This window comes from Scyliorhinus canicula, chromosome 6, assembly GCF_902713615.1.
Source record: "Scyliorhinus canicula chromosome 6, sScyCan1.1, whole genome shotgun sequence".
Taxonomy (NCBI): Eukaryota; Metazoa; Chordata; class Chondrichthyes; order Carcharhiniformes; family Scyliorhinidae; genus Scyliorhinus; species Scyliorhinus canicula.
Genome location: NC_052151.1, coordinates 138,739,233 through 138,764,756, shown reverse-complemented (window position 1 = coordinate 138,764,756; position 25,524 = coordinate 138,739,233). Strand labels below are relative to the sequence as shown.

General features: G+C 52.0%; 1 protein-coding gene across 4 annotated transcripts in view; it reads right to left on the bottom strand.

The window, feature by feature from the left end:
- mfsd2b (major facilitator superfamily domain containing 2B) overlaps positions 1-25,524 on the bottom strand; it is a 159,208-nt gene that overhangs the window by 61,388 nt on the left and 72,296 nt on the right. The gene's annotated exons all lie outside the window — the stretch shown is intronic.

Below are 25,524 nucleotides of genomic sequence, written 5' to 3'. Positions count from 1 at the left end.
CAAATCAATAGGTAGTTTTCATCTCCAAATGTATGTCTGGTTTCGCATGCTTTCAGAGAATATTTTTATTATTTAAACACTGCCACAAAAGCAGATAGATTTTCACATATAAGATCATGCAGACCAGTTTTGTCTTTCATCATTCTGACTAGATGCACGTTTCTACTTGTGTAATTGGACATTCTTCCTTTTCAAAGCACCTTTGGGAGGGAATAATAACAAGAGCAACAATGTATATTTATATGGCACCTTCATCACAATAAAACACCCTCAAGGTGCTTCACAAGAGCATCATAAAACAAAATATTGAAATATCATTTGAAAACAAGGGTGAGAGTTTTAAAGTCAACACATTGCTTGAGCGGGGACCAATGTATGTCAGTGAGCACAGGAGTGATAGGGGATTTGGACATGCTGCGAGTTAGAACATGGGCAGTAGGGTCTTGGGGAATCTAAAGTTACAGGAGGTAGAATAGGGAGACCAGCCAGGAGTGCATAGCCGTGTCTGGAGGTAAGAAAGGCTGAACAAGGGCTTCAGCATCAGATTACTGTGACAAGGGCGAAGTCAAGCAATGTTATGAAGGTGGAAATAAGGTCTTAGTGATTATGAGCTCAGAAGTTAATCTCAGGATCAAATGTGACATCAAGATCAATCGCAAACAGACTAGTTTAATCCTAGACTGTTGCCAGTGAGAGCGATGGAGTCAGTAGCTTGGCAATGCAGTTTGGATCAGGGACCGAAAACAATGGCCTCAGTATTGCCTATATTAAATTGATGATATACTTGTTCTTTCCTGCAGTCATTTTCAAAGTCGGGGTCACGACCTGCAGGTGGGTCGCGAGCGGGTGCCGGGAGGGTCGTGGAGCCATCCATTGCTGTGTTCCCGATTGCAGTAATTAATGCGCAACGGCCGCAGCAGCCGGCTTTTACAAATGCTGGCTGCGGCCAGCTTTAAAAATGACGTCCGCGACGGGCTTTCAGAATGCGGGCATTCTGCGCATGCGTGCCCGCTCATCAGTGCGCATGCCCAGAGCCCAGTGAGAAACACCACCTCCTCCCGACGTCAGCACGTTGACGCAGTCTTCCTGCCTGTAGCGACGGCAGAGAGCAGGTCACTGACGTCCTCGTCCTCCATCAGTTATCCCTGCCAGCAAGCTAAAGAGCAGTCCAGGCAGAAATAGTGAAGAAATCAAGGGCGATCTTTCGTGGGTCTCGTGACGTGGCTGGTGTCTATGGGGACAGAGTGCGCAAACCGGCGCCCATTGGGTACCAGGGCATGGACCGAGGTAAGTGGGATGGCATGGTGGCAGAGTGGTTAGCAATTCTGCCTCCCAGGACCCGATTTCTGACTTTGGTAGTTGCCTGTTTGGAGTTGGGACTTTCTCCCCATGTCTGCATGGGTTTCCTCCAGGTGCTCCAGTTTCCTCCCACAGTCCAAAGATGTGTAGATTAGATGGACTGGCCATACTAAAATTTCCCTTGAGCACTTCAGCTTCACGGTGCCGATCCTGGAACTGAGTCACTTGAAATGCCATTGCATACAAGACTATGGGCCAGGCGCTGTAAAATGGGATTAAAACAGACAGATGCTTGCTGGCCAGTGTGGACACAATGGGCTGAAGAGCCTGTTTCCACATTGCAAAACACTTTGGCTCTATCCTTAAAATCTGTGTACATTTGCAAATGTACGTTAACTTCTTAAGGTTAACGTGCAGGTTCAGTCGGCAGTTAAGAAGGCAAATGCAATGTTAGCATTCATGTCAAGAGGGCTAGAATACAAGACCAGGGATGTACTCGAGGAGGTCACAAAGATGATTGATGCAGGTAGGGCAGTGGATGTTGTCTATATGGACTTCAGTAAGGCTTTGACAAGGTCCTTCATGGTAGACTGGTACAAAAAGTGAAGTCACATGGGATCAGAGGTGAGCTGGCAAGATGGATACAGAACTGGCTAGGTCATAGAAGGCAGAGAGTAGCAATGGAAGGGTGCTTTTCTGATTGGCGGGCTGTGACTAGTGGTGTTCCGCAGGGATCACTGCTGGGACCTTTGCTTTTCGTAGATTTGGAGGAAAATGTAACTGGTCTGATTAGTAAGTTTGCGGACGACGCAAAGGTTGGTGGAATTGCGGATAGCGATGAGGACTGTCAGAGGATGCAACGGGATTTAGATTGTTTGGAGACTTGTGCGACGAGATGGCACATGGAGTTTAATCCGGACAAATGTGAGGTAATGCATTTTGGAGGGTCTAATGCAGATAGGGAATATACAGTGAATGGTCAAACCCTCAAGTGTATTGGCAGTCAGAGAGATCTTGGTGTACAGGTCCACAGGTCACTGAAAGGGGTAACACAGGTGGAGAAGGTGGTCAATAAGGCATATGGCATGCTTGCCTTCATTGGCCGGGGCATTAAGTATAAAAATTGACAAGTCATGTTGCAGCTGTATAGAACCTTAGTTAGACCACACTTAGAGTATTGTGTTCAATTCTGGTCGCCACACTACCAGAAGGATGTGGAGGCATTAGAGAGGGTGCAGAAGAGATTTACCAGGATGTTGTCTGATATGGAGGGCATTAGCTATGAGGAGAGGTTGAATTAATTTGGTTTGTTCTCAGTGGAACGACGGAGGTTGAGGGGCGACCTGATAGAGGTCTACAAAATTATGAGGGGCATAGACAGAGTGGATAGTCAGAGACTTTTCCCCAGGGTAGAGGGGTCAATTACTAGGGGGGCATAGAATTAAGGTGCGAGGGGCAAGGTTTAGAGATGTACGAGGCAAGTTTTTTTACACAGAGGGTAGTGGATGACTGGAACTCACTGCCGGAGGAGGTGGTGGAAGCAGGGACGATAGTGGCATTTTAGGGGCATCTTGTCAAATACATGAATAGGATGGGAATAGAGGGATCGGATCCCGGAAGTGTAGAAGATTTTAGTTTCGACGGGCAGCATGGTAGGCGCAGGCTTAGAGGGCCGAATGGCCTGTTCCTGTGCTGTACTTTTCTTTGTTCTTTGTACTTCTGAGGCTGTATAAGGCTCGGGTCAGACCCCATTTGGAGTGTTGTGAGCAGTTTTAGGTCCCGTAACTAAGGAAGGATGTGCTGGCCTTGGAAAGGATCCAGAGGAGATTCACAAGAATGATCCCTGGAATGAAGAACTTGTCGAATGAGAAACAGTTGAGAACTCTGGGCCTGTACTCGTTGGAGTTTAGAAGGATGAGGGGGGATCTTATTGAAACTTACTGGATACTGCAAAGCCTGGATAGAGTGGACGTGATGTTTCCACTTGTAGGAAAAACTCGAAGCAGAGGACACCATCTCAGACTAAAGGGATGATACTTTAAAACAGAGATGAGGAGGAATTTCTTCAGCCAGAGGGTGGTGAATCTGTGGAACTCTTTGCCGCAGAAGGCTGTGGAGGACAAATCACTAAGTGTCTTTAAGACAGACATAGATAGATTCTTGATTAATAAGGGCATCAGGGGTTATGGGGAGAAGGCAGGAGAATGGGACGAGAAAATATCAGCTATCATTGAATGGAGGAGCAGAGTCGATGGGCCGAGTGGCCTAATTCTGCTCCTATGTTTTACGGTCTTATGGTCTTATGGACTGAAGGAATATTGTATTATAGTCAAAATTTTCATGTTTAATAAATGGCTTTTTTTCTGTTGTTACAAGGCAATTGGCAGTCCTGTGACTCTGTTAATTCACGTTCTCTACGTTTTTAGTAAAGGTTAAGGGGCAAGATTCTCTGTTTCTGTGACTATGGGCGGGATTCTCCATTTGCCGACTCGAAATCCCGAAACGCGGTTAGGTGGAGAATAGCTTCCGACACCGGTTTGATGCCAAATCGGGATGCTCCAGCACCCCGAAAATGGTGTAAATGTGTCGCTCGCCGCGCGGGGTGAAAGTACAGCAGGCATATCATTAGTAGGCCTGACATCCTATGCTCCGGGGCCTCCAAGAGTCACCGCCTCCGATGGGCCGATTTCCCGACGGCGTGGTTCACGTGCTCTCACAAATTGTGAACCTGGCATCCTGGCTGCTGAGAGAGAGAGAGGAGGTAGGAAATGGTGTGGAGTGACTGCGGGCTGCCGACCCGGATAGCGGGCCTACTGGCTGTGGTGGGTGCCCCTGCCAGGGCCAGTGGAGGGGAAGGGGAGGGTGGGCCGAGCAGCCAGGGTGCGCCCCCCACCCCCACCCCACCCCCCCTCCACACCCAAGTCAGCCCCCAGTGAGGTCAGTGCCAGCCAACAGTGCCCCTGTCAGCATGGACGCACGTCAGGACCGGGTCACCAATGGGCCGGATACTGATGTGGGGCGGGGGGGGGGGCGGGAAACATCCGCTGGTGGGACCCACAGTGCCAACCGGGGCCACCATATAGCCCATGGTACCTGGATGGGCACGGGAGTATGCGCCATGCTAACATGTTGGCCTTTTAAGCCCCTGCACACAATGGTGTTTGAACACGAACCCATGATGTTGGCCGGTGTGGTGATGGCCACAGTCCTGCGAGATACCCTGCGGCTGCATGAGCGGGGGCCGCTTGGAGAGGAGGTGGAAGCTGCAGCAGAGGACAAGGCTGCAGAGGGGCAGGGGGCGGCTGCACAGGCTGGGGGGCCGGTCGCCCAACAGGCCGAGGAGGAGGAGGAGATGCCATGGAGGCTCCGCATGAGGCCTCGTGTGTCCCGACGCCACACGTCATTCGATGACCAGGCATGCCGTCGAAGACTCCGGCTGAGCAGAGAGCATGCGACACATCCGCCAGATGATGGCACACCTGTCACCGTAGGGGTACGGGGGAGGACACCCGCTCCCAGTGGCAGTCAAGTTGACGGTCGCCCTGAACGTCTATGCCACGGGGTCCTTCCAGTCGCTGAGTGGGGACCTGCCCGGGATCTCACTGACCTTGGTGCTCAGATCCATCCGCGCCACCACGAAAACCCTATATGCCCAGGCAGACCAGTACACCCAGTGCCATGTGGACCGAGACCACCAGGAAGCCTGGGCAGCAGGGTTCGCTGCCATAGCTGGGATGCCCTGGATCCAGGGGTCAATAGCCTGGATGCACGTCATAACACGTCATAACACGGTGGATAACAGGCCGGGGGTGAGGGGGGCTAAGTGTGAGAGTGATGGGTGTGGGCATCCAAAATGGCCACCCTGCACAGATCAATGGGAAATTGGTCAACACAGAGACACAGACAGGCTGTAGCTTACAAATAAACAAGGGCTGCAGCCCGGACCTTGTAGAAACTAACATAGGGAAAAGGCCGTTGAAAGGACATCCCGGGACAATGGGTGAAATTCTCCCAAAGGGAGACAAAGTGGAGACAAAGGGAGACAAAGGGAGACAAAGGGGCTGGTTTAGCTCACTCAGCTAAATCGCTGGCTTTTAAAGCAGACCAAGCAGGCCAGCAGCACGGTTCGATTCCCATACCAGCCTCCCCGGACAGGCACCGGAATGTGGCGACTAGGGGCTTTTCACAGTAACTTCATTGAAGCCTACTCATGACAATAAGTGATTTTCATTTTACAAGTGCCGACACCGGAGTGAAGCCCGGAAGACACGATTCTCCGCTCCCCATGCCGGGTGGGAGAATCGCGGGAGGGCTGGGCGACTCACGACACGCCACCCTGGCACCCCCCGGGATTCTCCCAACCCCCCGCTCGGAGAATCGGCACTCGCCGTTTTTCACAGCGACTGACAATTCTCTGGCCTGGATCGGCCGAGCGGCATGACGTTCCCGACCGGTTCACGACGGCGGCAACCACACCTGGTCACTGCCGTTGTGAACATGGCGCCAAACTTTCGTTTATGGCTTATGGGGGGCGGAGAGGGGAGTGAGCGCCACGGCCGTGCTCGGGAGGGGACTGGCCCGCGATCGGTGCCCACCGATCGTCGGGCCGGCGTCTCCAAGAGACGCACTCTTTCCCTTCCGCTGCTTTGCAAGATCAAGCCGCCACATCTTGTGGGGCAGCGAAGGGGAAGATGGCAAACGCACATGCACGGGTTGGAGCTGGCAGCCGTCGTGACGTCAGCCGAGTTCACGACGGCCTTCCTGATGCCGCACGGGAGCGCAGAATTCTGCCCGGAGTGTTTCACTCCGACGTTGGAGGCCGCTCCTCATCCCCTATTCTTCCCCCTCGGGGGACTAGGAGCGGCGGCGCGTCAATCTCGCGCGCCGGGCCATGACACTTGCGTCAAAGCGGCGTGGCCTGAATGACGCGGCCTGCGACGCCTAAATGACGTCACCCGCGCATGCGCAGGTTGGCCGGCGCCAACCTGCGCATGCGCGGTTGCCGTCTTCCCCTCCGCTGCCCAGCAAGACATGGAGGATTGATCTTGCGGGGCGGCGGAGGGAAAACAGTGCGTCTTTCAGAGACGCCGGCCCAACGATCGGTGGACACCGATCGCGGGCCAGACCCCTCCTGAGCACGCCCCTGGTGCTTGATCCTCCCTCCGCCCCCCACAGGCCCCACATGCAGCGGTTGCGCGGTGTTCACGCCGGCAGCGACCAGGTGTGGTTGGCGCCAGCGTGAACCGGTCGAATTCGGCAGCCGCTCGGCCCATTTGCGGAGGGTGGGAGAATTGCGTGGGGGCGCCAGGGCGGCGTGGCGTGATTCACCCGGCACTCCTGCGATTCTCCCACCTGGCGTGGGGGTCGGAGAATCGCGCCCAATGGGTTCCAGGTAGAAACTAACAAGTTGTGGCAGACTTGGTGGCGTCGGTTTCTTTGCTTGGGAAGGCCTATGTGCCTCAGACAGCAAAAGCCATGGCTGACTGGGACAGCCCAGACAACAGGTAAAGGTGTGGCGGCACAGAAGACAGGAAGAGAGAGGTGTCCCATATGGGAGGGGGTAGTGCGGAGAGATGCCAAAGGGAGAAACCCTCGCCTCTCATTGACCAGACTCTGAGAGCACCTTCATCACCAGCACTCTTTCCGTCCATGGATAACAGACCACCAACCCATTCTACATTGTGTGCCTGACAACCCTATGTTTGCCCCCCCATTACCCAGAGCAATTGGCATGTACACTACCAACACCCTTCTGCCTAGTGTATTTCACTGAGGTCAACCCACGGTTATATTCATTCCCTCACCATCTTCTACCCCTGCCACCCCTCCCGATCAGAGTCCGATCTTCACCGTCGCTGTGCATGGGGATCATCCCACCTTTCACTGACTAGGGAGTAGTCCCTCACCAACCACATACCCTCATCCTGTCATTGTCCTTGGACACCCAACATATCGCCATTGCCTTCCTGGGGGTTCAAACCGGTCTGTTCACACATGGGAAGTAGCCCCTTCCCAGGAATACACACTCGTCCTGTTCTTCAATGCACTCAGGTAGTGGAGTAACGGCATTTAGAACATAGAACATAGAACATTACAGCGCAGTACAGGCCTTTCGGCCCTCGATGTTGCGCCGTCCTGTGAAACCCCTCTTAAGTCCCTCTACACTATTCCCTTTTCGTCCATATGTCTATCCAATGACTATTTGAATGCGTTTAGTGTTGGTGAGTCCACTACTGTTGCAGGCAGGGCATTCCACGCCCTTACTACTCTCTGAGTAAAGAACCTGCCTCTGACATCTGTCCTATATCTATCTCCCCTCAATTTAAAGCTATGTCCCCTCGTGCTGGACATCACCATCCGATGAAAAAGGCTCTCACTGTCCACCCTATCTAACCCTCTGATCACCTTGTATGCCTCAATTAAGTCACCTCTTAACCTTCTATCTAATGAAAACAGCCTCATGTCCTTCAGCCTTTCCTCATAAGATCTTCCCTCCATACCAGGCAACATCCTTGTAAATCTCCTCTGTACCCTTTCCAATGCTTCCACATCCTTCCTATAATGCGGCGACCAGAACTGCACGCAATACTCCAAATGTGGCTGCACCAGAGGTTTATACAACTGCAACATGACCTCATGGCTCCGAAACTCAATTCCTCTACCAATAAAAGCTAACACACCGTACGCCTTCTTAACAACCCTCTCAACCTGGGTGGCAACTTTCATGGATCTATGGACATGGACACCGAGATCTCTCTGCTCGTCCACACTACCAAGAATCTTACCATTAGCCCAGTACTCTGTCTTCCTGTTATTCCTTCCAAAATGAATCACCTCATACTTTTCTGCATTAAACTCCATTTACCACCTGTCAGCCCAGCTCTGCAGCTTATCTATGTCCCTCTGTAACTTGTAACATCCTTCTGCACTGTCCACAACTCCACCAACTTTAGTGTCATCTGCAAATTTACTCACCCATCCTTCTATGCCCTCCTCCAGGTCATTTATAAAAATGACAAATAGCAACGGCCTCAAAACAGATCCTTGTGGTACACCACTAGTAACTGGACTCCAGTCTGAACATTTCCCATCAACCACCACCCTTTGTCTTCTTCCAGCTAGCCAATTTCTGATTCAAACTGCTAAATCACCGTGAATCCCATGCCTCTGTATTTTCTGCAATAGCCTACCGTGGGGAATCTTATCAAACGCTTTACTGAAATCCATATACACCACATCAACTGCTTTATCCTCATCCACCTGTTTGGTCACCTTCTCGAAGAACTCAATGAGGTTTGTGAGGCACGACCTACCCTTCACAAAACCATGTTGACTATCGCTAATCAACTTATTCCTTTCCAGATGATTATACATCCTATCTCTTATAAACCTTTCCAAGACTTTTCCCACAACAGAAGTAAGGCTCACTGGTCTATAGTTTACCGGGGTTATCTCTACTGCCCTTCTTGAACAAGGGGACAACATTTGCTATCCTCCAGTCTTCTGGCACTATTCCTGCAGACAAAGATGACTTAAAGATCAAAGCCAAAGGTTCAGCAATCTCCTCCCTAGCTTCCCAGAGAATTTTCATAGAATTTACAGTGCAGAAGGAGGCCATTTGGCCCATCGAGTCTGCACCGGCTCCTGGAAAGAGCACCCTACCCAAGATTAACACCTCCACCCTATCCCCGTAACCCCATAACCCGGTAACTCCACCCAACACTAAGGGCAATTTTGGACACTAAGGGCAATTTCTCATGGCCAATCCACCTAACCTGCACATCTTTGGACTGTGGGAGGAAACCGGAGCACCAGGAGAAAACTCACGCACACACGGGGAGGATGTGCAGACTCCACACAGACAGTGACCCAAGCCGGAATCGAACCTGGGACGCTGGAACTGTGAAGCGATTGTGCTATCCACAATGCTACCGTGCTGCCCCAAATTTATCCTACAATCCTAGGATAAATCCCATCCGGCCCAGGGGCCTTATCTATTTTCACACTTTCCAGAATCGCTAACACCTCCTCCTTATGAACCTCAAGCCCTTCTAGTCTAGTAGACTGTATCTCAGTATTCTCCTCGACAACTTTGTCTTTTTCCTGTGTGAATACAGACAAAAAATACTCATTTAGCACCTCTCCTATCTCCTCGGTCTCCATGCACAACTTCCCACTACTGTCCTTGACTGGTCCTACTCTTACCTCAGTCATTCTTTTATTCCTGACATATCTATAGAAAGCTTTAGGGTTATCCTTGATCCTACCTGCCAAAGACTTCTCATGTCCCCTCCTGGCTCTTCTTAGCTCTCTCTTTAGAGCCTTCCTAGCTAACTTGTAACTCTCAAGCGCCCTAACTGAACCTTCACGTCGCATCTTTACATAAGCCTCCATCTTCCTCTTGACAAGTGTTTCAACTGTTTTAGCAACCCATGGTTCACTCGCTCGACCACTTCCTCCCTGCCTAACAGGTACATACTTATCAAGGACATGCAGTAGCTGTTCCTTGAACATGCTCCACATTTCCATTGTGTCCATCCTCTGCAGTTTTCCTCTCCAGCCGATGCATCCTAAGTCTTGCTTCATCGCATCATAATTGCCTTTCCCCCAGCTATAACTCTTGCCCTGCGGTGTATTTGATTACGTAATCGAATTGTGGTCACTATCACCTATGTGCTCACCTACCTCCCTCCAAATCTAACACCTGTCCTGGTTCATTACCCAGTACCAAATCCAATACGGCCTCACCTCTCATTGGCCTATCTACATACTGCGTCAGGAAACCCTCCTGCACACATTGGACAAAAACAGACCCATCTAAAGTACTTGAACTATAGTGTTTCTAGTCAATATTTGGAAAGTTAAAGTACCCCATAACAACTACCCTGCTACTTTCGCTCCTATCCAAAATCATCTTTGCAATCCTTTCCTCTACATCTCTGGAACTTTTCGGAGGCCTATAGAAAAGCCCTAACAGGGTGACCTCTCCTTTCCTGTTTCTTAACTCAGCCCATACTACCTCAGTATTCGAGTCCTCATGTCTCCGAAATGGCCACAACATCGAAGTCCCAGGTACTAACCCATGCCGCAAGCTCACCCACCTTATTCCGGATGCTCCTGGCATTGAAGTAGACGCACTTTAAACCACCTTCCTTCCTGCCGGTACACTCCTGCAACTTTGAAACCTTACTCATGACCTCTCTACTCTCAGCTTCTTGTGTACTGGAGCTACAATTCAGGTTCCCAATCCCCTGCTGAACTAGTTTAAACCCTCCCGAAGAGCATTAGCAAACCTCCCCCCCAGGATATTAGTACCCCTCTGGTCCAGGTGTAGACCATCCTGTTTGTAGAGGTCCTACCTACCCCAGAATGAGCCCCAATTGTCCAGGAATCTGAAACCCTCCCTCCTGCACCATCCCTGCAGCCACGTGTTCAATTGCTCTCTCTCCCTATTCCTCGACTCGCTAGCACGTGACACGGGTAACAACCCAGAGATAATAACTCTGATTGTCCTGGATCTAAGTTTCCACCCTAGCTCCCTGAATTCCTGCCTTACATCCCTATCCCTTTTCCTACCTATGTCGTTGGTACCTATGTGGACCACGACTTGGGGCTGCTCCCCCTCCCCCTTAAGATCCCGAAAACACGATCCGAGACATCGCGGATCCTGGCACCTGGGAGGCAACACACCAACCGCGAGTCTCTCTCTTTCCCACAGAATCTCCTGTCTATCCCCCTAACTATGGAGTCTCCAATAACTAATGTTCTTCTCCTCTCCCCCCTTCCCTTCTGAGCAACAGGGACAGACTCTGTGCCAGAGACCTGTACTCCATGGCTGACCCCTGGTAAGCCCCCCCCCCCCCCCCCAGCAGTATCCAAAGCGGTATACCTGTTACTAAGGGGAACAACCACAGGGGATCCCTGTACTGACTGCTTCCCCCCAGCCCCTCTCACCGTCACCCATCTATCTTTATTCTTTGGCGTAACTACCTCCCTGAAGCTTCTATCTGTGACCACCTCTGCCTCCCGAATGATCCGAAGTTCATCCAGCTCCAGCTCCAGTTCCCTAACACGGTTTTTGAGGAGCTGGAGTTGGGTGCACTTCCCACAGATGAAATCAGCAGGGACACTGATGCCGTCCCTCACCTTAAACATTCTGCAGGAGGAGCATTGTACTGCCTTCCCTGACATCACCTCTTGATAAAAAACAAGAAAAAGAAAGGAAGAGCTTCCCTGATATTCCCTCAACCCCTCAGGTTAGAGGAATATCAGCCCTACCTGGGGATCCACACATTCTTCGCCCACCGCGGCCTATACGCACCTCTCTCACCCCTAACCCCTCTTTCCCTCCGACTCACACTATCTGGAATGGCTACTTACAGTACCAAACACTTGGGCAGGTCTCCGACCAAAACCGTTTCCCCACAGCTCACCGTGTGGTTGTGGGACACAAAATGTATTTAGTGACTCAGGTCACAACTCATCCTCTTCTTCACTCTTCTTCAGAAGTCCCTTTGGACCGACTGCACATGCTATTTACGCTTAGCAACCCTTTGGTGAATGTTGCTATGAAGGAATCGGGCTACCCTACAAACCAGCCGCCCCCCCATCTCAGGTCAGACCCGCTGTGCTCCTGGGATGAAACTGTATTCAGGTGGCCTCCCTGGAGTTCGGCTGGTTAAGCCAAACCTCAACCAGTATACGGTTGCGTTAAGAAGGAGGTGGTTGAAGACAGGTTCCGACCACTCCCAAGCTTCAGCCAAGATGAGGCTGTGTTGGGTTCAAACATGTTGGATGAAATGCGAAAGGGGGTGGGGGGTCACGGATGGTGACAATGTGAAAGAACGAACGCAGACATTAGGCGTGCGATAATAACAGAAATTATACTTGGTCCCCCAGAGACAGCAAACCCAGGCTGTCACTTAACAGGGCAGCACGGTAGCACAGTGGTTAGCACTGTAGCTTCACAGCGCCAGGGTCCCAGGTTCGATTTCCGGCTTGGGTCACTGTCTGTGCGGAGTCTGCACGTCCTCCCCATGTCTGTGTGGGTTTCCTCCGGGTTCTCCGGTTTCCTCCCACAAGTCCCGAATGATGTGCTGTTGGGTGAATTGGACATTCTGAATTCTCCATCTGTATACCCAACAGGCGCCGGAATGTGGCGACTAGGGGATTTTCACAGTAACTTCATTGCAAAGCTAATGTAAGCCTACTTGTGACAATAAAGATTATTTTTTAAAAAGATGCAGAATGCAAGGCCAGAACTTGGTGGGATGATTCCTGGGACTGGGGCTGTAACCTTCAGATACACCTCATTGTTCGACTCCGCCCCCACCTGACTGTCAGGCTGATCCTGTTAACCTTAATCTACCTCATCATCCTCACAGTCCAATTCCGTAGGTTGACAGCAGAGATCAGGAAACGCCAGGATATGGGACCCATGTTTACTGTATGGGCTCCTTTAATTCAGCCAAACCAATGGGGACTCATACTTGTATTGCACTAAGTATCCAGGTTGGCTTGTATATAACCTTTGCAGAACTGTAAATTCTTACGGCCAGCCTGATTACACTGATCTCCAATACCGTCAATATGTTCTGCAATTTTTACTGGACAGTATTTCTCCACTTTTATATTAGGTTTACAATATCTTCCCACCTCTGCATTAGACTGCTAATTATATCTTACAGTGCGGACACTTCCATTTTTCTAACCGTATTAGGTCCGTCATGTGATGTATATTTGTCTTTGTTATTCGTGTACTATGTATTTGGGAGTTGTGCATGCAGAGTTAAGGTCTTACCTGATGAACAGGTGACTGGGGATGCAGGGCAGGTATTGGTCCGAGTATGTGAGCCACCATGCTTCGCCTTAAGTATCAAGAGGAGAGATGTGGCCTTCTGAAATGGCCGCCTGCAAAGATCAATGGGACAGTGAGCACCACATGGACACAGACAGGCAGCAGCTTGCAAATATACAAAGGCTGCAGCCCTGATGGTGCCTTGGGACACAGCAAATAGATGTAGGAGGAGGCCATTCGGCCCTTCGAGTCTGCTCCGCCGACCACCGACGACAACAGCAGTGATACCTTCCCCAGCCAAGGAGAGGAACATCCATGCCACCCACAGAGGGACCAGAGCTGGGGACACAGATGACTAGCAACAGACATCCAGCACTGCCAGATGATGGGTAAGGCCATAGCTGCTCTGTACTTGCCAGTCACATGGATGTGAAGTTAGAGTCATTCTTGTGTTTTAGCGTAGAGTGCAACATGTATGTGTGTGTTCACTCTGTGTGCGTGTAATAAACTATTATCATACTAAACAACTTGTGTGGTCATTTTGTCCACCGTATACAGGTTAAAGGCACACCGTGGTTTAGAAGGTACAACAGGGGTGAGGGGGCTGAGGTGAGTGAGGGGTGAGGGGGTTGTGGCTGAGGGGGGTGAGGGGGATGTTGGTCGAGGGGGTTGTGGGCTGAGGGGGCTGTGGAGGAGGGGGTGTCATGGGGATGCGCACCTAAGCAGGTGGTCTCAGTTGCTTGCCCACCACCGACCTCCACCTTGGTGACCTCCCTTTTCTCCGGGCCGCCGACCACGTCCAGTGCCCTCTGCTCGGGCACGGCAAGGGGCCGCAGTTCTGGTGGTCCCCCTCTGGTCTTCTCCTGCTCCCGGCGGTTGTGCGCGGCCTTTTCCTTGGGGAGGGGCCAACACAAACAACGACACAGTTAGACGGTCCGAAGCATACAGCCCAGGGGTTGGGTAGGTGATGGCCTTAGTTTCCAGGGCACCCAGCCATGGCAGCTAGCATGGGTGCTGGCATGTGGGGCAGAGTGGGGCTTCAGCGGTGTCCCGGGGCGGGAGGGGCCGGGTTGCGGGTGTGTGGGGGGGTAGGGGAAGTGGGGTTAGTGCCAGGGGCACAGTGCTGCCTCCTCACCCTGGCCATCCTGAGGGGGTCATGGAGTTTCTTCTGACACTGCTGGTCAGCCCAGGTGACGTTGCCCACGGCCCTGATTGCCTCTGCCACCTGTGCCCAAGCACGGCGAACAGCTTGGTCGCCTTCCTCCCGGGGTACAGGGTCATCCTTCTCTCCTCCACGTCGTCCAGGAGGGTGTCCAGCTCAGCGTCCCTTAACCATGGCACTGCTCTCATCTTATTGACTGGGATGGTGGGTGGAGAGATGGAGCGTTTAAGTGCGGCTGCGGCGTGTGAGTCTCATGTGCGCCAATCAGCGACCTGGCAAATCCGGCACTGTTTTGCACGGAACCGGTTGCGTTCCACATGGCGATGGCGCTAGCCCATTTAGAGTTGCTGAATTGGTGCACCTGTTGTGCCGTTTTTGCTGTCGTAAAACGCCACGCTTCCCACACCGGCATCAGTACTTAGTAAAATCAGTAAAATCAGAGAATCCAACTCTAAGTGTTTTACACTGACACAGGATTCATGGACTTTGAACAACAGCAAAACTGGAAAAGAACCTGGATCGATTCAGCAACCATGGAGGGGCTAACACTGACGCCACGTGGAGCACAATCAATTCCAATGAAAAACAGTACAGATTCACCGAGTCCGTGTTTGACACTCGGGTGGCTGACAAGCTGCAGCCGCACATACACATTACAATCCCCAGACACTCACCCCTGATGAGACCATCAATTCACGTGACATGTGGTTAGAAGCGAAAAGTGGTTTTAATCGTCTTACAACAGAGCCTGCCTGTGACACGATGAACTCTTGATGAACTGGCAGGCAGGCTCACAACAGCAAGCTTTATACTTCTGGTTAGGTGGAGGAGCCATGGGCGGAGCCATGGGCGGAGCCAAGGGTGTAGCCCAGTACAAGCTCCTCATCTCCCCCTATGGGTAGAGCCGCGCAACTACACATGATCTGATACAAGGTACAGGCTCAACACATGTTGTACAATACAATGTGGATTATTAGTGTTTATAATTCACCACAATCACCCCCTGTGAAAAAATCAAGTCCGGCGGGGGTGATGGCTTACAAATTGAGTCTGTCCGGTGGTCGAGTTGCCCGTTATGATCGGCGGAGCACCGGGGTTGCAGCCTCTTCTGGTGGCTGGACGATCATGGTTGGTTGGGGTACGATGGCGGTCTCCGGGGGTGATTCTGTCCGAGCTTCGTACCCGTCTGGTTCGACTGGGGACTGGGGGCGCTGGAAGCTTGTGGACACGGAACATGTGTAGCGACCCGGTAGGTGCGGGGGCCGTGGGGCGCGACAAGTTGGGTGGGGTGTAGTGTGAGGGGTACCTCGGCGGTGGTAGTGGTGGGATTCGATCCTGCCGGCGCTACGTCCCGGAGGGATACGGCCGTCAGGGTACTCTATGAAGGTATATTGGGGGTTTGAGTGGAGTAGGAGCACTCTTTCTACGAGTGGGTCAGTTTTGTGTGCCCGGACATGCTTCCGGAGGAGTACCGGGCCCGGTGTCTTCAACCATACTGGGAGCGAGGCCCCCGTGGTAGTGCCCCTGGAAAAAACAAAGAGCCGCTCGTGAGGGGTCTGGTTGGTGGCTGTACATAGGAGGGACCTAATAGCGTGGAGCGCGTCGGGGAGGACCTCCTGCCAATGGGAAACCGGGAGATTCCTGGCCTGGAGGGTCAGTAGGACGGTCTTCCAGACCGTTGCGTTCTCCCTCTCCATCTGCCTGTTCCGCTGGGGTTATAGCTGTTAGTCCTGCTCGAGGCGATGCCCTTGCTGAGCAGGTACTGACGCTGCTCGTCGCTCATGAAGGACGAACCCCTGTCGCTCATGAAGGACGAACCCCGGTCGCTGTGTACGTAGCTGGGGAAACCGAACAGGGTGAAGATACTATGCAGGGCCCTAATGACCGTGTGGGAGGTCATATCGGGGCACGGAATAGCAAAAGGGAAGCAGGAAAACTCGTCGATGACATTCAGGAAGTACACATTCCGATTAGTTGAGGGAGTGGCCCTTTGAAATCGATAGCGAGGCGTTCAAAGGGCCGAGAAGCCTTGACCAGGTGAGCCCTGTCTGGTCTATAGAAGTGCGGTTTGCACTCCGCACAGATCGGGCAATCCAAGATGATGGCTTTTACCTCCTTGGTGGAGAAAGGTAGATTTCGGGCTTTGACGTAGTGGGCGAACCAGGTGACCCCGGATGGCAGAGGTGATTGTGGATGGCTTTCAGGCGTCGCTCTGCGTGCTGGTGCACATGCCATGGGACAGGGCATCTGGGGGCTCGTTGAGCTTCCCCGGTCGATACATGATATTGTATTTGTAGGTGGAGAGTTCGATCCTCACCTCAGGATTTTATCATTTTTAATTTTGCCCCTTTGCCAGTTGTCAAACATGAAGGCAACCGATCTTTGGTCGGTGATGAGGGTGAACCTTCTACCTGCGAGGTAGTGCCTCCAGTGACGTACAGCCTCCACAATGGCTTGTGCTTCCTTTTCGACCGAGGAGTGTCGAAGTTCTGAAGCGGAGAGGGTTCGGGAGAAAAATGCGACTGGTCTCCCTGCCTGATTCAATGTGGCTGCGAGAGCTACCTCTGAGGCATCCCTCTCAACCTGAAAAGGGACGGATTCATCCACAGCCCGCATGGCCGCTTTGGCAATGTCCTCCTTGATGCAGTTAAAGGCCTGGCGAGCCTCAGCTGACAGGGGGAAAAGTGTGGCCTTAAATAGTGGGCGGGCTTTGTCCACATATTGAGGGACCCACTGGGCATAGTATGAAAAGAATCCCAGGCACCGTTTGAGGGCCCTGGGACAATGAGGGAGAGGGAGAGGGGTCGGGGCCCAGGACTCCATTTTCCACGACATAGCCGAGAATGGCTAGCCTGATCGTGCGGAAAACGCATTTCTCCATGTCGTGAGGTTGAGTTTCTGGGCCGTCTGGAGAAATCGGTGGAGGTTGGCATCATGGTCCTGCTGGTCATAGCCGCAGATGGTGACGTTATACAAGTACGGAAACATGGCCCACAGCCCGTACTGGTCCACCATTTGGTCCATTGCTCATTGGAACACCGAGACCCCGTTCGTGACGCCAAAGGGAACCCAGAGGAAATGGAAGAGGCGGCCATCGGCCTCGAACGCCGTGTAGTGGCGGTCCTCCGGGCGGATTGGGAGCTGGTGGTATGCAGACTTCAGAACCACCTTGGAGAAAATACGATACTGGCCGATCTGATTCACCATGTCTGCAATCCTGGGGAGGGGGTACGCATCGAAGAGCATAAACCGATTAATGGTCTGACTATAGTCCACGACCATGCGGAATTTTTCTCCAGTCTTGATGACCACCACCTGAGCTCTCCAGGGGCTGTTACTGGCCTCTATGATCCCCTCACGTAGGAGCCTATGGACCTCGGTTCTGATAAACACCCTGTCCTGCAGGCTGCGAGTGGCTACGGGTTTTCAGTCCGGAGTGAGATTGGCAAAGAGTGGAGGGGGGGAGATTCGCAGCGTAGCTAGGCTGCAGATGGTGAGTGGGGGTAGGGGTCTGCCGAAGCTGAGGGTGAGACTTTTGAGGTTACACTGGAAGTCGAGTCCTAGTAAGAGTGGGCCGCAGAGTTCGGGCAGGACGTATAGTTGAAAATTAGAGTAGCTAGCGCGTTGGATCGTTAGGGTCGCGATGGTGCGCCCTTGGAGGTGAACAGAGTGGGAGCCCGAAGCGAGGGAGGTCGTTTGCCGTGCAGGAAAAACAGGGAGCAAACAGCGTGTTACCAAATCTGGGTGTATGAAGCTCTCGGTGCTCCCGGAGTCGAAGAGGCACGGTGTACTGTACCCGTTGATTTCAACGATCATCATGGAGTTGCGGAGGTGTTTCGGACGCGACTGGTCCAATGTGACCGCGCTGCGTTGTGGGTAGTCGGCGGCTCGATCAGTTGTGCTGGAGTGGCCCTGTGATGAATGCCCGCTGGGGTCGCAGTCTTCGATCTGAGTTGCCGAGTTTGGAGAGGATGGAGCCCAAGATGGCCACCCCCGTGGATCGCACATGGTGGGCGGCGAGGAAGATGGCATCCAAAATGGCGGCCCCCATGAGTCGCACGTGGTGGGTGGGGGCGGAGTCGGAGTACAAGCCGCGGCGATACGGGGCCTGCGGGCCTGCGAATTCAGGAAGCGAGTGCTCTGGACTGCGGGAGGGTTTGAGGCTGGAGCTTTCTTCGCCAGACATACTCTGGCATAGTGTCCTTTGCGACCGCAGCTGCTGCAGGTCGCGTTGCGGGCCGGCAGTGCTGCCGCGGGTGCTGGGGCTGGCTACAAAAGTGGCAGGCTGGAGTAGCATAGTGGCTGGGTCGCCGCGCGGCGCAGGCCTGAAGTAGTCGCTGGTTGGGGGCCCATGATGGGGTCGCGGAGTCCGTGGGGAACGAGCCGGTATGAGCCGGTACAATTAAGTTGAGTAGATATACGATGGCTCACCCTTGCGTGCAGTAGACTGAGTTTCTGCTCCTCTGTAGTTTCTGTAGTGCTTGCTTCAGCCAGGTAGGCCTTAAAACATCAGAGCCAGTGTGAAAAGATTTATTTCGCCTCTGCATCCTGTGGGTCGAGTTCCAGTCGATCAGGTTTGAGGGCTGATTCCATGGTCATTTCTTACTGTTTCTTAAGACGATTAAATTGATGAGACCATCAATTCACGCGACACGTGGTTAGAAGCGAACAGTGGTTTTAATCGTCTTACAACAGAGCCTGCCTGTGACAAGATGAACTCTTGATGAACTGGCAGGCAGGCTCACAACAGCAACCTTTATACTTCTGGTTAGGGGGAGGAGCCATGGGCGGAGCCATGGGCGGAGCCCAGTACAAGTTCCTCATCTCCCCCTATGGGTAGAGCAGCGCAACTACACATGATCTGATACAAGGTCCTGGCTCAACACATGTTGTACAATACAGTGTGGATTATTAGTGTTTATAATTCACCACAACCCCAGCCAACAAGATGGCCGGGGGGAGTAGTGGGGGTAGCCAGGAGGTGGACTGTGGGATTGGGGTGGAGGGGCACAGAACACCATTGCCGCAGTTGGCAAGGCCCCCCCCCCCCCCCCCCCCCCGGTCAGGCCACCAACCGAGGTGCCCAGACCAACAAGATGGCACTGGTTGTGCTGGAGCGAGCCCATTCAGCTGATGGGCCGGCTGGGACCAGAGGGCACCTCGGTAGGTGGCCTGAGGGAGGGGGGGAGGGGGTGTTGGTCACCAATATGCTCACAGTGGGCTCACAGTGGGCTGTCAGCGGCGTGTGCAGCTGCATGGCTGCCTTGCCGGCTGCGGCAATGGTGTTCTGTGCCCGCCCACCCCGACCCCACAGTCCACCTCCTGGCTACCCCCACTACTCCCCTGGCCCTGGCAGAAGCCCTTTGGCCAGCGGCACTACTGTCAGCAAACTATGGTAATGTTGGACACTTTCCGTATTCCCTCTCTCTCCCTCAGTAGCCACAATTCCGGTTTCATGATATTTAAAAGCACAAGTGAACCGCACCATCGGGAACTTGGCCCATCGGAGGTGGAATATCATGGAGGCCCTGGAGAATACCAGGTTGGGCTCAGTAATGACATGCAAACAGTGTAGATTATTTTCCAATGTTTAGCACCTACTGAATGTGGTTCTCTCTCAGGCAGGGTGGGGGTGAACAAGAGGTTATAGTGGCATTAGATGCTGAGAAGACTTTTGATAGGGTAGAGTGGAGGTACTTGTTTGCAGTGTTGGAGTGGTTCAGGATAGGGCCAAACTTTGTGTCGTGGGTCAAACTGTTGTACAAGCAATCCCTTGTACTGTTGTACAAGGAACCGAGGGCTAGTGTTCAGACAAATAAGTGGCAGAGAAGTACGGCTTAGCGCAGACGGAGGGGTTCAGATACTTGCAGGTTCCGAATTTTTCTCAGAGTATTTTTCTGACCTTCCCGGTGTTGCCGCTGCCGTCATTTGTGGAGAGGATACTATTGTCGGCAGGGCGGAAGAGGAGAGTAGTTCAGCAATTTATGGGAGGATTCTGGTGGAGGACACAGCAACACTGGAGGGGATTAAGGACAAGTGGGAGGAGGAAGTGGGGGGGGGAAGTGGAGGAGGGGGTGTGAATTCTTGTGGTGGGCGAATCCCACCTCATTGTGTGCAAGGCTCGGCTCATACAACTAAAGGCGATGCATCGGGCACATTTCCCAAGGACTAGGATGAGTCGAGTGTTTGAGGGGGTAGAAGATAGATGTGAGCAGTGTGGGAGGGGCCTAGCGAATCTGTTCCGGGGTGTCCTAAGCGAGCGAACCTTTGAGGTTTCTTCTTCATCACCGTGTCGTCGATCTTACAAAGGCAATTGGAGTCTGGTCCCCTAGAAGCCATTTTCAGGATTTCGGACCTCCTGGAGCTGCAGACAGGTGTGGGGACAGATATCTCAGCCTTCACCTCGCTGATTGCTCGCAGGTGGGTTCTATTGGAGTGGAGGTCAACTTCTCCACCCAGTGCCTCGGTGTGGCTGGGGATCTCATGGAGTTTTTGTACCTTGATAAAATTAAATGCACGTTGAGAAGTTTGATTGGGAGTTTATACACAGGATGGCAGCCATTTGTCATGTATTTCAAGGAACTGGTCACCGTCAACAGCTGGTGGGGGGGGGGGGGGGGATTGGGGAAGTGTTTTTTGGGAGGTTGTTTATCTGTTTTGTAATTTTCAATTTATGTCTTCAAAAAGTCTTCACTAAGAATATTTTTAAAAAGACGACTAATGGAATGCTATCATTTATTACGAGAAGAATTGAACATAGAAGTATAGATGCCATGCTTCAGTTGTACAGAGCATTGGTGAGACCACCTCTTGTATACTGTGTGCAGTTTCGGTCTTAGTTAAGGAAGGATGCAAATTCTTTGGAAGCAATTCAAAGGTTTACTGGATTGATATCTGAAATGAACAAGTTGTCTTATGAGGAAAGGTTGGACAGACTTGGTTTGTTTCCACTGGAGTTTAGAAGAGTGAGGGCTGACTTAAATATAATAGATCTTAAATGGTCTTGACAAGGTACGAAGAAAAGACGGGTGAAATTCTCCCATTTCCCCATTGGCAGGATCAATGGTTGGAGGGGGGGTGGCCCAAATATCAGTTTCAACTGGTGCAAATTTACAGCATGATCTTCTGATGGTGCTGGCTATGGCGGGGCGGGAATCCTGCTGGAAGCTGGTGTGAGACCAGCTTGTATTCTGCTAATGGGATGCAAATGAAGACCCAACTGGAATCTTCGCCTGATTCACAGAACACATCTGGACCAGCATTGCATTCAAAAGTCAGAACTTACCTGAAGAAGGCCTGGGGCTTCTTTCAGAGTTCAGAATGGAGATTACCCATGACCTTGGAACACCACAGCAGTGGGTGAAAGGGAGCATCTTTCAGGTGGCTCTTCCAGCTTCAAAGTCAGCAAGGAGGCCCATCTTCCAGCCTCAGTATTGCTGGAGATCCATCTTCTTTCTTCAGGGGGTCTATCTTCTTTCATTAATGTTGGGTCACTGATGTTGGACACCTTTTCAATATGGCACCTGGGCATGACTGCGGAATGCAGCCATCATGCACACCCCACCACAGATGATGGTGTGAAATCTCCAGATGCATAATTAATTGTGCCGTAGACAAAATATGTTGTGTAGTTTCCCCTTGGTCTCCACAGCAGGAAATACTACCCATTCCCATTACCCTGTCCACATCTCAGGACTTACGGTGTAAGCCCCCCAAGGTGGGTTTGGTGGTGGTCAGGAGTGGAGTATTCTAGCAGGAGCCAAAACGGCGGAAACCTGGTGGCATAAAATCTCATTGCAATCCTGAAGGCAGGTTATTGGTTAGGTCAGTCTTCCCGCTGGCTGGTGACATGAACGCCATTTGCATGCTCACTAAAATATCTGGCTGCCGGCATCTCATCAGGTCTTCCAACCATGCGTCAACGCAACATGAAATTTCAGTGGTCTAAATCCCGATTGCTAAAAAGTGGCTTGCGTAAGTTAGCAAGCGACTTAGCAAGATGTGAGTGCAGCAACATTCTGCCATTGTGTTGCACTGATCCAGATTCTCACTCTGCCGGGGCAAACAGATTCCTGCCAAGCTGGTCTTCATGGAGAGCATTGTGCTGCTGGACCCAGGGACCCTTCTGTGTCATCGTTATGGATCAGCACTGTGCCTGGGCTTGGGGAGTGCAGGGATCTCCTTCCCCCTGATGCCACATACCAGTGTCTATCTGGACAGGACTGTGTTATCGGACTCATGAAGGTCTAATGTTGAACCAGCGATGGAGTGCAAGTTGAGGGCAGTCATACGGAAGGGTGGGGTGGCCTGCTGAAGACATGGAGAAAATATGGAGGGCTGTGCAAGGAGTGGGGGGAAAGGCAAGGACTAGCGTTGGCAGGCAGAGGGCAAGAAAGTGAATGAGGAAGGCAAACAATAGAAAGAAGAGGGAAGACTGAGGGGAGGGAAGCTGAGCCCTGAAAAGGCTTCAGGAAAATCTCACAGGCAAAGGGGTCAAAGGGATACCGCATTGATTCCTGGAAGAGGATGCACAAAGACACCAGGTGAGGTGGGTAGTGGTCCAAGTGGGACACGGGCGCCTCGTAGGTGATGGGCTCAGGATGGCTGAATTGAGGAACAGATTTCTTGAGGCTACTAGCCTTTTCCTTTTGGGTTGTTTACATCCTGAACGGTCAGGTGAAGACAGGTGGGTTGGAGAGAGTGATATGAGTGTGCTGGACTAGTTTTTAAATGTGGCGCCGGAACCTTCAAACCTGCCAGCTGATGGCAAGCAGACGAGTCAGCTGCCGGTTTGCCAGGTGACCCGGGGTGTGCAGAGGTGGGAATCTTGTCTGTGCCTAAATAATACAGTTCCAAACACAGAATCTGGCATGTGACCTGCAATTCTTGCCAGCGGGAAAGGTACCACTGGAGCCACATGCTACCGCATTTAGTCTCAAAATGGGAGAACTTCGCCTTATCATCTTGGATAGGAGAATTCTGTCCAATGTTCCCTCATGTGTGTGAGTCCATAACTAGAGGACACTGTTTTAAAATCTGGGGTCTCATCCCACCTCCTGGACTTTTAAAAATGGTATTAGAGACATTATTTCACCCCCCACCACCCCCAGCAGAAAGTTCACTTCAACACGCCGGTCACTCTGTAACATAAGAAGTAAGAGAACACAACACAGCCCACCAACCTGAGCATAGCGCGATCCCAGTAACTGGGTGTCTCAGCCAATGATGGCAGCTCGCTGGTACCGAAGGCATTTGCACTGAGATTTTTCTGCCTCTCTTACAAACACGCACAAGCCACAGGCAAACGCAGGAGTGTCAAGAACTGGAGGGCAGTGCACTTTTTTTTATTGCCCATCCCTGAGGGCATTTAAGAGTTAACCACATTGCTGTGGACCTGGAGTCACATGTAGGCCAGACCGTGTAAGGATGACAGATTTCCTTCTCTAACGGACATTGTTAACCAATCTACAATGGTTTCATGGTCATCTTTAGACTTTTCAATTCGAGATTTTTTTGGATTGAATTCAAATTTCACCAACTGCGATGGCGGGATTTGAACCTGGGTCTCTAGAGAATTACTCTGTGTTTCTGGATTACTAGTCCAGTAGCAATACCACTAAGTCACTGCCTTCCTTGACTCTTCCCTCTAGTCTGCCGCCTCCCCCCCCGCCAAGTGAACCGCTGTCTGTACCCTCCCGTCTGACCTTAACCCTACCCTCCCAGTCTGACCCTCCCCTCCCGGTCTTACCCGCACTCCCCCCCCCCCTCCCCCCGGGTCTGACCCGAGCCCCCAACCCTATCTCACCTGACCCGACTCCCGGTCTGATCTGACCCCCCCTCCCCGGTCTGACCTGACCCCCCCTCCCAGTCTGATGAGAGCCCCCTCCCTGTCTGACCTGACCTCAAATTCCTCCAGTCTGACCAGAGCCCCCCTCCTCGGTCTGACCTGACCCCCCCTCCCAGTCTGACCTGACCCACCCCCTTCCCTGTCTGACCTGACCCCCCCTTCCGGTCTGACCTGATCCCACCTCTCGGTCTGACCTGGCCCCCCCCTCCTGGTCTTATCCGCGCTCCCCCCCCTCCCTGCGATCTGACCAGAGCCCCCGCCTTGTCTGACCAGAGCCCCTGTCCTGGTCTGACCTGACCCCCCCCCTCTCGGTCTGACCTGACCACCCCCCCCTCGGTCTGACCTGACCCCCCCCTCCCGGTCTGACCTGATCCCCCCTCTGGTCTGACTGAAGTTTAGGGCCATTACATTTTCAACTTTTCCCACTTCTGAGCTGTTTCTCTCCCCCCAGATTCTGCCTGACCTGCTGCGTATTTCCAGAATTTTCTGTTTTTATTTCAGATTTACAGCATCTGCAATATTTTCCTTTTGAATAAATCAATAGCCTTTCAGAAGAATCTAGCTGTAACTTTCTGAGGGCACATGAACGTGGTGTGCTAAAATAACCCATACATTTATACAGCTAGAAGCAGAACAGTTGAAGTCACTAGTTTTAACCACCTTTTTGTAATCTGTTATATTTTATATTACTTTACATTTATCTACATTAAAATTTACATTTACTACATTAAAATCAATTAAACATTCTTTAGATCAACAGTTTAATCAGTCTAGAATCCTTTGGCACTGATCTGTCCACCATGGCCCAAAATATTGGTCTCATCAGTAAATAAGTGGGCAGCACGGTAGCACAGTGGTTAGCACAGTTGCTTCACAGCTCCAAGGTCCCAGGTTCGATTCCCGGCTTGGGTCTCTGTCTGTGCGGAATCTGCATGTTCTCCCCTTTCCTGCATTGGTTTCCTCCGGGTGCTCCGGTTTCCTCCCACAGTCCAAAGATGTGCAGTTTAGGTAGGCTGCCCATGGCCTTCATGTCCAAAAAGGTTTGGTGGGGTTACGGGGATAGGGTGAAGGCATGGGCTTAAGTAGGGTGCTCTCTCCAAGGGCCAGTGCAGACTCGATGTGCCAAATGGCCTCCATCTGCACTGTAAATTGTGTGATGAATTAATAATTAATCATAGGGTTAATCACGAGGGTAAAGCAGTTGATGTGGTGTATATGGATTTTAGTAAAGCGTTTGATAAGGTTCCCCACGGTCGGCTATTGCAGAAAATACGGAGGCTGGGGATTGAGGGTGATTTAGAGATGTGGATCAGAAATTGGCTAGTTGAAAGAAGACAGAGAGTGGTGGTTGATGGGAAATGTTCAGAATGGAGTTCAGTTACGAGTGGCGTACCACAAGGATCTGTTCTGGGGCCGTTG